The following is a 12,345-nucleotide window of genomic DNA, read 5'->3' as shown; positions in this document are numbered from 1 at the left end:
AGTCTTCATAACAATAGTTGGAGATAGAATTAAAGTTTGCCTTTAAGTGTTTGAAACAGTACATCGCAATCAACTTTGATTTCATTAAAGGTGTTGGCAACGCACAATACGTAGAAGAACCCTGCATGCCCAGAGGGCGATAAGTTTGGTGGTCATATGGCACATCAAAAAACACATGTGAAATCTTAGCCTTCACATGCAGGATCTCAAGTCTGCTTACCCTGTGACTCTAATGAAGCCACTTTAAACCAATGCAGTGGCAAAAGGTCCCCTAAGAGCTAGTCCCTTGCCTTGAAACCATATAAAAAAATATCTTCTTGCATAGCAGCAGCAGCTTGTCAGGATGGCCGAGTGGTCTAAGGCGCCAGACTCAAGTAATGCTATCTTCTCTCTGTGAGGGTCTTCTGGTCTCCATGTGGAGGCGTGGGTGAAATCCCACTTCTGACAGTCATCTCTTTTTGTGCTTTGAGCTTCGTTTAATTCAACAATTTTTTGAGAAAGAATCCAAGATTGAATTTAAGCGTTGAAAGAGTACATTGCAGAAGACATTGATTTCATAACATAAGACAGCAATGTACAATCTCTAGACTCAAAAGAACAGTAACCTGGGGATCTAAACCACCAGCAACCTCAAGACAACTCAACTCCGCAATCTTCCAATCCAAAGTCAGACACCTTACCCATTAAGCAACGAGGTCTGGACGGAACGCGAGAGTCTTATTCCGCACTTTGGAGACAAGACATACCGAAAGAGGTGAAAATAACGACCCAGGTGTAGATACTTTCCAATAGCTGTCACATAGATTTCTTGGGGGAAAGAGATTAGGAAGTGTACAACAGAAAATCAAGGGTGCCTGTGACTCTTATGGAGCCGCTTTGAGCCAAAGTCTTCATAACAATAGTTGGAAAAAGAATTAATGTTTGCTGAAAGTTTTTGAAAGAGTAAATTGCAGACAACTTTGATTGAATCAAATCTCACAACAACGCACTATCCGTAGAGGTACCGTGTAGGCCAAGATGGGGTTACATTCGGTGATCATATGGCACATTGAAAAAAAACACTTGAAATCTTAGTTTTGACATGTCTGCCTTTCATACCAAGAGGGACTAAAAATCTTGGGTGACACGTAACATGGAAAGAAACTGTTGAAATCTTAGTTTCCACTTGCCTGACATTCATTGATATGGAAGAACTCTAAAGAACAACAAAACCAAACCTCCATCAACTCATACCACGAAGGGACTCGGACCCTCAATGTTCTGATCCGAAGCCAGACGCCTTATCCATTAGGCCACGCGGTCTGCATGTAACGTTTGCGAAAAAATGTGTGGATACGTTTCTCATAGAGCAACATAACTATATTTCCTTTACTTCACATGCCACAATATGCTTTTTATGACCACTGTCCTTCCTCTGACTGATGTTAATTAAGAACACGCAGACAAACATAGGACACAGAAACGACTAATGCATTTGAAACATCTATGTACGAAGGATTATGCGTGAGTCAGATAGGTGGTTTCATGACGTTTTCCGTCTACATATCGAGGCTCTGTGGCGCAATGGATAGCGCATTGGACTTCTAGCGCTCCGTTTGTAAGATTAAAGTTTTGATGCGAAAATAATGAAAATATTCATAGGTTGTGGGTTCGAGTCCCACTAGAGTGGTGTTTTTTTTCCAGTGGTTGACTGCATTTGATGTGCTTGTTTAGTTTTAGGTTGCAATATCCACAAATTGTCTCTGAAAAATGTCTGTAATACAATTGACAGATTTTACTCTAGTGTGAAATGTGTTTCAGTAGTGGGCTCTGTGGCACATTATACAAAAGATGATCACATAGATTTCTTTGGGCAAAAAGATTAGGAAATGTACAACAGAAAATCAAGGGTGCCCTGTGACTCTTATGGAGCCACTTGGAGCCAAAGTCTTCATAACAATAGTTGGAGAAAGAATTAAAGTTTGCCTTTAAGTGTTTGAAACAGTACATCGCAATCAACTTTGATTTCATTAAAGGTGTTGGCAACGCACAATACGTAGAAGAACCCTGCATGCCCAGAGGGCGATAAGTTTGGTGGTCATATGGCACATCAAAAAACACATGTGAAATCTTAGCCTTCACATGCAGGATCTCAAGTCTGCTTAACCTGTGACTCTAATGAAGCCACTTTAAACCAATGCAGTGGCAAAAGGTCCCCTAAGAGCTAGTCCCTTGCCTTGAAACCATGTAAAAAAAATATCTTCTTTCGTTGCAGCAGTAGCTTGTCAGGATGGCCGAGTGGTCTAAGGCGCCAGACTCAAGTAATGCTATCTTCTCTCTGTGAGGGTCTTCTGGTCTCCATGTGGAGGCGTGGGTTCAAATCCCACTTCTGACAGTCATCTCTTTTTGTGCTTTGAGCTTCGTTTAATTCAACAATTTTTTGAGAAAGAATCCAAGATTGAATTTAAGCGTTGAAAGAGTACATTGCAGAAGACATTGATTTCATAACATAAGACAGCAATGTACAATCTCTAGACTCGAAAGAACAGTAACCTGGGGATCTAAACCACCAGCAACCTCAAGACAACTCAAATCCGCAATCTTCCAATCCCAAGTCAGACACCTTACCCATTAAGCCACGAGGTCCAGACAGAAAGCGATAGTCTTATTCCGCACTTTGGAGAAAAGACATACCGAAAGAGTTGAAAATAACGACCCAGGTGTAGATACTTTCCAATAGCTGTCACATAGATTTCTTGGGGGAAAGAGATTAGGAAGTGTACAACAGAAAATCAAGGGTGCCTGTGACTCTTATGGAGCCGCTTTGAGCCAAAGTCTTCATAACAATAGTTGGAAAAAGAATTAATGTTTGCTCAAAGTTTTTGAAAGAGTAAATTGCAGACAACTTTGATTGAATCAAATCTCACAACAACGCACTATCCGTAGAGGTACCGTGTAGGCCAAGATGGGGTTACATTCGGTGATCATAGGGCACATTGAAAAAAAACACTTGAAATCTTAGTTTTGACATGTCTGCCTTTCATACCAAGAGGGACTAAAAATCTTGGGTGACACGTAACATGGAAAGAAACTGTTGAAATCTTAGTTTCCACTTGCCTGACATTCATTGATATGGAAGAACTCTAAAGAACAACAAAACCAACCCTCCATCAACTCCGACCACGAAGGGACTCGAACCCTCAATCTTCTGATCCGAAGTCAGACGCCTTATCCATTAGGCCACGTGGTCTGCATGTAACATTTGCGAAAAAATGTGTGGATACGTTTCTCATAGAGCAACATAACTATATTTCCTTTACTTCACATGCCACAATATGCTTTTTATGACCACTGTCCTTCCTCTGACTGATGTTAATTAAGAACACGCAGACAAACATAGGACACAGAAACGAATAATGCATTTGAAACATCTATGTACGAAGGATTATGCGTGAGTCAGATAGGTGGTTTCATGACGTTTGCCGTCTACATATCGAGGCTCTGTGGCGCAATGGATAGCGCATTGGACTTCTAGCACTTGGCAAGGCATTCAAAGGTTGTGGGTTCAAGTCCCACCAGTGTTGCTATTTTTCCAGTGGTTGACTGCATTTGATGTTCTTGTTTAGTTGTAAGTTGCAATATCCACAAATTGTCTCTGAAAAATTTCTGTAATACTATTGACAGATCTTAATCTGACAGATTTTAATTGAAGCATTAAATTGTATTTCCAAATATCCACAATTTGTCTGTGAGAAATTATGGTAATCTGAAACAATAGAACTATCTAACACAAGTATGGAAAGCAGTTTAGCGCTCCGTTTGTAAGATTAAAGTTTTGATGCGAAAATAATGCCAATATTCAAAGGTTGTGGGTTCGAGTCCCACTAGAGTGGTGTTTTTTTTCCAGTGGTTGACTGCATTTGATGTGCTTGTTTAGTTTTAGGTTGCAATATCCACAAATTGTCTCTGAAAAATGTCTGTAATACAATTGACAGATTTTACTCTAGTGTGAAATGTGTTTCAGTAGTGGGCCCTGTGGCACATTATACAAAGGATGATCACATAGATTTCTTTGGGCAAAAAGATTAGGAAATGTACAAAAGAAAATCAAGGGTGCCCTGTGACTCTTATGGAGCCACTTGGAGCCAAAGTCTTCATAACAATAGTTGGAGAAAGAATTAAAGTTTGCTTTTAAGTGTTTGAAACAGTACATCGCAATCAACTTTGATTTCATTAAAGGTGGTGGCAACGCACAATACGTAGAAGAACCCTGCATGCCCAGGGGGCGATAAGTTTGGTGGACATATGGCACATCAAAAAACACATGTGAAATCTTAGCCTTCACATGCAGGATCTCAAGTCTGCTTACCCTGTGACTCTAATGAAGCCACTTTAAACCAATGCAGTGGCAAAAGGTCCCCTAAGAGCTAGTCCCTTGCCTTGAAACCATGTAAAAAAATATCTACTTTCTTAACAGCAGTAGCTTGTCAAGATGGCTGAGTGGTCTAAGGCTCCAGACTCAAGAATGCTATCTTCTCTCTGCGAGGGTCTCCTAGTCTCCATGTGGAGGCATGGGATCAAATCCCCCTTCTGACAGTCATCTTTCTTTTGTGCTTTGAGCTTCATTTAATTCAACAATTTTTTGAGATCCAAGACTGAATTTAAGCGTTGAAAGAGTACATTGCAGAAGACATTGATTTCATAACATAAGACAGCAATGTACAATCTCTAGACTCAAAAGAACAGTAACCTGGGGATCTAAATCACCAGCAACCTCAAGACAACTCAAATCCGCAATCTTCCAATCCAAAGTCAGACACCTTACCAATTAAGCAACGAGGTCTGGACGGAACGCGAGAGTCTTATTCCGCACTTTGGAGACAAGACATACCGAAAGAGGTGAAAATAACGACCCAGGTGTAGATACTTTCCAATAGCTGTCACATAGATTTCTTGGGGGAAAGAGATTAGGCAGTGTACAACAGAAAATCAAGGGTGCCTGTGACTCTTATGGAGCCGCTTTGAGCCAAAGTCTTCATAACAATAGTTGGAAAAAGAAGATAAAAAAAAACTGGACGGTGGTGTGATGACGTGAGACCCTCACGGGGTGGAGCGTTGGAGCGTGCGGGATGAACTTCAGGTGATGGCGTCCTGCGATCTGCCTCCCCGGTATGCCTGACGATCTTGCTGCGAACTCTCAGCGTGTGGCTAGCGTACGGTTTCTTCCCCCGGCTTCTTTGGAAGTTCTTCGGTTGCAGCAACCCCGGGAGAACATCCTGAGGTGTGGCAGCTACCGATTGATGCTCCATATTGAAGGACTCGGCTATGTTGCCGTTATGCTGGAAGCTGGAATGAGACCGAGAGAAATCTAATATTTGGCGGGGAAACGCGCTACAGATTTTTGATCCTGAGGAGCTGTGGCAGGTGTCCGAGTGGGATCTTCAGAGTTCCTGGAAATCGTCAAAAGTACTTTCTATTTATTTATTTATTTATTTATTTATTTTTGGATCAAGATTGGAATTATTTTTTGGAACCTGTCTATATTACAATCATGATGGTGGAGGACATTCTAATTTGGTAACAGATCTAGGGATATTTCCATTGAAAAAAGAAAAGGAAAAGGGAAAAAATGTATGATTATACTAATATATTGAAAGTACTATAATCATGTTGGAAACAGACTTTATAACTTAATCATGTTGGAAAACAGACTTTATAATTTAATCAAGCTACACAGGAGTAAGAAAATTGATCCCTTTATATGAATTCAACTTTACCAATCATGCTATCAATCATGCTATCAATTATGTTATCAACCCATTATCTATACACATGAATTCAGATTTGGATGGAATTAACTGATCCAGTTTATCTCCACTACGTGATACGGCTTGCATCTTCTAATCATGTTGAAATCTAATTTAAATTATTAATTATTATAATTATGCTGGAATAGGACACCTTAATCTAATCAAGCTTGGAAGGAGGTGAAATTTGATTTGTCTCTGTGATTCTAATCAACTAGTGGATCATGGTCTATATATAAATTATTGATTTTGGGATCATATATTTTGATTCATATTTTGACACATACTTCACTAATGAATTTTGACACATACTTCACTAATGAATTTATAAAATTTTGATTATCACTCAATACTTGAACTGTGGTTATAAGAAGAAAAAAAAAGAAAGAAAGAAAAAAAAAACAAGGAAAAGGAGAGGGAAAAAAAAGTAAAAAAGAAAAAGAAAAAAAAAAAGAAAAAGAAAAAAAATATAGTCATAATCTTTTTATTTGTTTATTTCGATATTTACAATAATAAAGAGGACACAATGGCGTCAAAAAGAGAGGATCCAAAATCAGAAAAGAGAGAAAAGAGATCTAGACCAAAAAAAAGAAAAAAAGATTTCTATGCTATTTTCACCCCAGGTTCATAGGAAAATGGAGGAATCTGTGTGCTTATCTGATTCCACTATTGATGAAATTGGAAGACACTCTTTAAGTCCTGCAGCACAATCTACTCAAATGATTACCAAAGAATATTTGCAATTATGTATGGAATCTCAGCTGAACTCATTTAAAGATGAACTCATGAAAGTGAACATGGAGTGGAAAAGTGAATTTAAAAAAACGCAAGAATGTTTCAATCTAATTATGCAAAAGAATGAGTTTCTTGAATTAGAGTTAAAATCAATTAAAGATGACCTTAACCATAAAGAGAACATCATAAGAAACCTGGAACAAAAATTAAATGACGCCGAGGATCGCACACGCAGGAAGAACTTAAGGATACATGGCATTTCGGAGGATATTAAGCAGGACTCTATCAGAACGTATTTGAAAGAATTGTTTTTAGATATGGGCATCCGTGATGTTGATAGAGACGATATGATTGAACGTGTACACAGAACGTTAAAACCAAAGAATCTTGCTGAAGGAAAACCCAGAGATATAATTATTCGCTTCTCAACTTTCTTTATACGATACAAAATATTATTGGCAACAAGTAAATATGTTCCGAAAGTAGATAAATTTCAAAACTTAATGTTCTTTCAAGATCTCTCTCTATTTACTAGACAAAAGAGATTTGAATTTAAAGAAGTGACCAAGATTTTGAGAGAGCAAAATATTAGATACTCGTGGGGATTCCCAGTAAAATTGTTTATTATGTCCGCTCAGCATCAACCAGTTAAGCTATCAACGGTTGATGAAGCTAGGAGTTGGCTTAAAGGAAATGTAGTACATGGTTTGCAATAATAATCTCGCGGATGCGCGACTTCTGGGGGGGGATTTTTTTTTTTTTTTTTAGTGTGTGTTATTTATACAAAATTATATAGGTGTAATCTCATATTATATGGTTTTTGAAGGAGTGTAGGAGGAATATTCACTTGTGCTATTATTAAACTACAGGTATTGGTGAATTAATGGATTTGAAGGGTATGTACATATGCAATAATGATATAATTTAATCCACACTTAGTTTTAAAAAAAATTTTAATTAGATATAAAGCATTTTACCATTTGGAGTATGGTGTTTATAATTTCACGATATATGCCACTTAACACATAATTATACTTATAACTTAAATCTTTTATATTTTTACGGGATCTTATTTCCCTAAGATATCTTTATTGATCACTTAGGATTAATTTTGGCATAGACAAGATTAATATGATTAACTGCCAAATACACTAGTTTTTTTTTTTTTGTTTATTTTTTCGTTTTTTTTTTGTTTTTTTTTTTCCCCCTCACCCATTTGGTCTATTTATTATTCTTTCCTCAATATAGATTAGTTCCCGTATAGCTCCTCAACAAGGTGGAGTTACTATGTCCTGGGAGAATGTTGGGTTTTTTCTCCGATGTTTGGATAGTATTTGGGCTTCCATTAATTTTTGTAAATTGTGTTATTTGTGTGTGGATGTAGGATGTATGGATTGTGAGGGTGTCAAGCCTTATCAGGTTTATGTTAGTTATAATAACCATCCGAAACATGGAAGATCTATTTAAGATTATTTTGTTGAATGTTCAAGGTTTAAATCTGCCTCATAAAAGATATTCGCTATTCAATTATATAAATAATCATCATATAGACATATGTTGCGTCCAAGAAACACATTTGAAAAATGCAGATATCTACAGACTGAACAATAAAAGATATATGGTGCTTGAACATTCATCGTTACCTAGCAGGAAAAAGCGAGGTGTAGCTATCCTAATCTCAAATAAAATTAAAGTTGAGTTGATCTATAAGCAGAAGGATTCTCACGCTAGATATGTTTTCATAGTGTGTAAATTAGACGAGAGATTATTTTCTATTTTGAATATATATGCACCTAATTATAAACAGAACCATTTCTTAAATGGCACACTACAAAAAATTCAGAAATATACCCAGGGAACCTTTTTGTGTATGGGGGACTTTAATTGTGCTCCTGATGCAGTATTGGACACTCCCAGTCCCCGAGGTAGAACTCCTAACAGAAATCAAGTTAATTTATCTAATGCTTTCAGTATTACTCTTGGTAAATATAAACTCTATGACATTTGGAGGACGTTGAGACCGGCAGACAAAGATTATACCTTTTTTTCGGGTCGACATAAGACTTTTTCACGTATAGATCTTATATTAACTACAGCGAACGTGATTTCAGATTGTAAGCGCATTAGTATAGGAAATGCAGCCTGGACAGATCATGATCCAGTTTGTCTGGAAATAGAAAAGAAATTTCATTTGACTTTACGCCCTTGGATAAATGAATCATCATTAGGCTGTAAGGATTCTCTTGATTACATTTCCCAGACGACCACTCAGTTTTTTCTTGAGAATTTGACGCATAATATGAGTCTGGGTAATATCTGGTGCGCTTATAAATGTGTCTTGAGAGGATATTTAATTAAAAAAGATGCATATAATAGGAAAAAAGGAAAAGAAAAATTGTCTGATCTATATATTTCATTGAGTAATTTAAAAAGGAAGTGCGGTCAATCTCATGGAGAACAAGACATTATGAATATGATTAAAATCAAAAAAGAAATTGAGGACCGTTTAATAAGTAAAGCAAATTATAATTTGATTAAGTTAAAGCAAAAATTCTACTACGCTGGGAACCGGGCAGAGAAACAGCTTACCAACCAATTAAAAAATAGAAATTTAAAAAATCTAATTCTTAAACTTATAGATGGGGATAAATATATTTCTAGTCCTGATAATATTGGGACATCTTTTGGTAAATTTGATACATCCCTGTATAATATTGTAGGTCAATCCCAAGATGATGTACAGATGAGACAATATCTGCAGGACTCCAGATTGCCGAAGTTGACTGATACATTGATAGAACAATTGGACGCTCCCTTTTTGGAGAGTGAAGTAAATGTAGCGATAAAAAAACTAAAAGTACGTAAAGCTCCTGGTCCCGACGGATATACAGCACTGTTTTATAAAAAACTGTCCAAATTGATAGTTCCGCACCTAACAAGTATGTTCAACGAAATCAGCGCAAATAAGTCCTTTCCTAATGGCATGTTGGAGGCTATTATTCTTCCTATACCTAAAGCTGGGAAAGAGTGCCGATTATAGGCCAATCTCTTTGATTAATTTGGATACTAAAATATACTCTTCAATACTAGCTGCCCGTTTAAAACCATTGTGCCCACAGTTAATTTGTAGAGATCAGTCTGGCTTTATAAAAGGAAGACAATCTAGTGATAATGTCCGTAAGATTATTGACATAGTAGAATATGTAACCACTCATGAAATTCCATCAATCCTCTTGGCTTTGGACGCGGAAAAGGCCTTTGACCGGGTTAACTGGACCTTCTTAGAACAGACATTGAGGTCTTATGGCTTTGGTGAAGGCTTTATTCGAGCTGTTATGGCGTTGTATACAACACCAACCGCAATGGTAGTTGGTCAAGGCTTTAAATCGGAACGTTTTAGATTAAATAACGGGACTCGACAAGGTTGCCCATTGGCACCTTTGCTATATATTCTCACATTAGAACCATTAGCTTCGAGAATTAGACTCAATAAAAGCATTAAAGGAATAAGAATTGGTGATTTGGAAAATAAACTTTGTCTATACGCGGATGACATATTACTATCTCTGTATGATCCGTTAAATTCAGTTGATCATTTGATGGCCGAAATTAATTTATTTAGCAGCTTCTCGAATTATAAATTGAATATCACAAAAACACAAGCTGTAATGATGAATATCTCGGCTTCATCAAAAACTAGCATTGAGGAATCCTTCGAATTCTCTTGGGCGACCGATAAAATCGACTACCTGGGGGTTGTAATCCCAATCAAGATTTCGGAAATTATAGAAGTTAACTTTAGTAAATTACGAGATGAATTGATTAAGCAAATTAAAGAGTGGAAAGGCCTTTTTATTTCTTGGCTTGGTAGAATGAATGTCATTAGATCCTATATAGTCCCCAAATGGTTATATCTTCTTCAAATGATTCCGGTCAGGCTCCCGTTGTTAGATTGGTTTGTGATTGAGCAAGAGCTGACAGGCTTCTCAAATCTGGAATGCATACTTTGGCTACATCATTTTAAGCTTAAATCAATTAGAAATAACCTACCAATTACTCTCCATAGTTCTATGGAGTTTTGGGAGTATATTAAGCCTTGATTAGGCCTCCGTAATAAAATAGTTTCAACAGCTCCGCTTGAAACTCTCCAGTATAATATCTCCCAATTAAATTTGAGAAACTGGACCAACTATAGGAATAAAAGGATTATAGATATTTTGATACAGGATAAAACAAAAACGTTCTCTCAGCTCTCAGAGGAATTTGAATTCGGCAATCTGGAGTCCTTCAATGTCTTTAGGATAACTTTCTATGTTAGATCTCATTTGTATGTGCAGTCCTCATCTATTTTGAGTCAAAAGATCTGCGATATGTTTTCTACAGAAATTATTCTAAAAAGCCTAAAAAAGTGGTATATACTGCTTGAAGAAATAGAAACTCCCCTTGTTCATATTGCATTAAAATCATGGCAATCAGACTTAAAGTGTCTGATAGATTTAAATATATGGATTGGTAGTTTATTTGAAATTAATAAAATTTCGCATTGCCTCAACATGATTGAACTGCATTACAAGATAATGTGGAGATGGTATATAACCCCGGTGAAACAGTGTAAATTTAATTATAATGCGTCCCCTCTCTGTTGGAGATGCCGTTCTTCTTTAGGATCATTCTCCCATATCTGGTGGGAATGCCCACAGATCCAAAGTATTTGGCAAGATATATTTAAGCTCATTTCTGATACTTTAAATCAAAACATAGCACCTACTATGCGAAGAGCCCTACTACATTTTGATTTAAACGGATTTCGATTTAACCAAAGGGCTTTTATAGTACAATGCTTGCTAGCCATGAAGATAATTTTAGCTAGACAATGGCTACAATCATTATCTATTTCTTTGGATCATGTGGTGAATCAAATCAGCCATCAATGTTTGAATGCTTTTTTCTATCTCACCAGTGTTTACAGAAATTCCATAACATCTGGAGACCGTGGCTGACTCGGCACCCTGACATTCTCCCAAATTTATAACATAACGTATAAACATACTGATTATATCAACTTGGCTTGACAGTTTGAATGTATTGTATGGATGGTTTGTTGGTGATTCTTTTTTTCTTGTGGTTTTTTTTGTTTTTTTTGTTTTTTTTTTTGTTTTTCTTCTTTTTCTCGTTGTGGGGTATAGACTGGGAAGTTTTGCTGTAATCCCGGTCTAATTGTGTTGTATATGTTTTATATTGCAATTTTAGATGCATCAATAACTTATATATCCAAAGTAGAAAACTTGTTCCATTCTCTGTAAGTGGAATGATGAATATCTGCACATATATGCTGCTATATTTATAAGTGGAATGATGAATATATGTATACATATGCTGCTATATTTATTATCGGCACTTTCTGCTTATATATATGTTTTTCTTTATATTGTATGTGATGTGGTCTAATAAAAAAAAATAAAAAAAACAAGTTTTTGAAAGAGTAAATTGCAGACAACTTTGATTGAATCAAATCTCGCAACAACGCACTATCCGTAGAGGTACCGTGTAGGCCAAGATGGGGTTACATTCGGTGATCATATGGCACATTGAAAAAAAACACTTGAAATCTTAGTTTTGACATGTCTGCCTTTCATACCAAGAGGGACTAAAACTCTTGGGTGACACGTAACATGGAAAGAAACTGTTGAAATCTTAGTTTCCACTTGCCTGACATTCATTGATATGGAAGAACTCTAAAGAACAACAAAACCAAACCTCCATCAACTCCGACCATGAAGGGACTCGAACCCTCAATCTTCTGATCCGAAGTCAGATGCCTTAT

General features: G+C 36.8%; 4 non-coding genes across 4 annotated transcripts; 3 read left to right on the top strand and 1 right to left on the bottom strand.

Annotated features, from left to right (window-relative positions):
• The first annotated feature begins 337 nt into the window (after positions 1–337).
• On the top strand, positions 338–447 carry TRNAL-CAA (transfer RNA leucine (anticodon CAA)). Its single transcript has 2 exons — positions 338–375; positions 403–447. It is a non-coding gene; the product is annotated as a tRNA-Leu (tRNA).
• Positions 448–2,263: 1,816 nt separating this feature from the next.
• TRNAL-CAA (transfer RNA leucine (anticodon CAA)) lies at positions 2,264–2,374 on the top strand. Its single transcript has 2 exons — positions 2,264–2,301; positions 2,329–2,374. It is a non-coding gene; the product is annotated as a tRNA-Leu (tRNA).
• Positions 2,375–3,156: 782 nt separating this feature from the next.
• Positions 3,157–3,229, bottom strand: TRNAR-UCG (transfer RNA arginine (anticodon UCG)). Its single transcript has one exon. It is a non-coding gene; the product is annotated as a tRNA-Arg (tRNA).
• Positions 3,230–3,476: 247 nt separating this feature from the next.
• TRNAR-UCU (transfer RNA arginine (anticodon UCU)) lies at positions 3,477–3,563 on the top strand. Its single transcript is given in 2 exon segments — positions 3,477–3,513; positions 3,528–3,563. It is a non-coding gene; the product is annotated as a tRNA-Arg (tRNA).
• Positions 3,564–12,345: the final 8,782 nt, after the last annotated feature.

Source organism: Sceloporus occidentalis, unplaced genomic scaffold (genome assembly GCF_023333645.1).
Source record: "Sceloporus occidentalis isolate IW3139 unplaced genomic scaffold, rSceOcc1.0.p SCAF_102, whole genome shotgun sequence".
In the NCBI taxonomy this organism is placed as follows: domain Eukaryota; kingdom Metazoa; phylum Chordata; class Lepidosauria; order Squamata; family Phrynosomatidae; genus Sceloporus; species Sceloporus occidentalis.
Note: the sequence above shows the minus strand (reverse complement) of the source record. Positions and strands in the feature narration are given on the sequence as shown.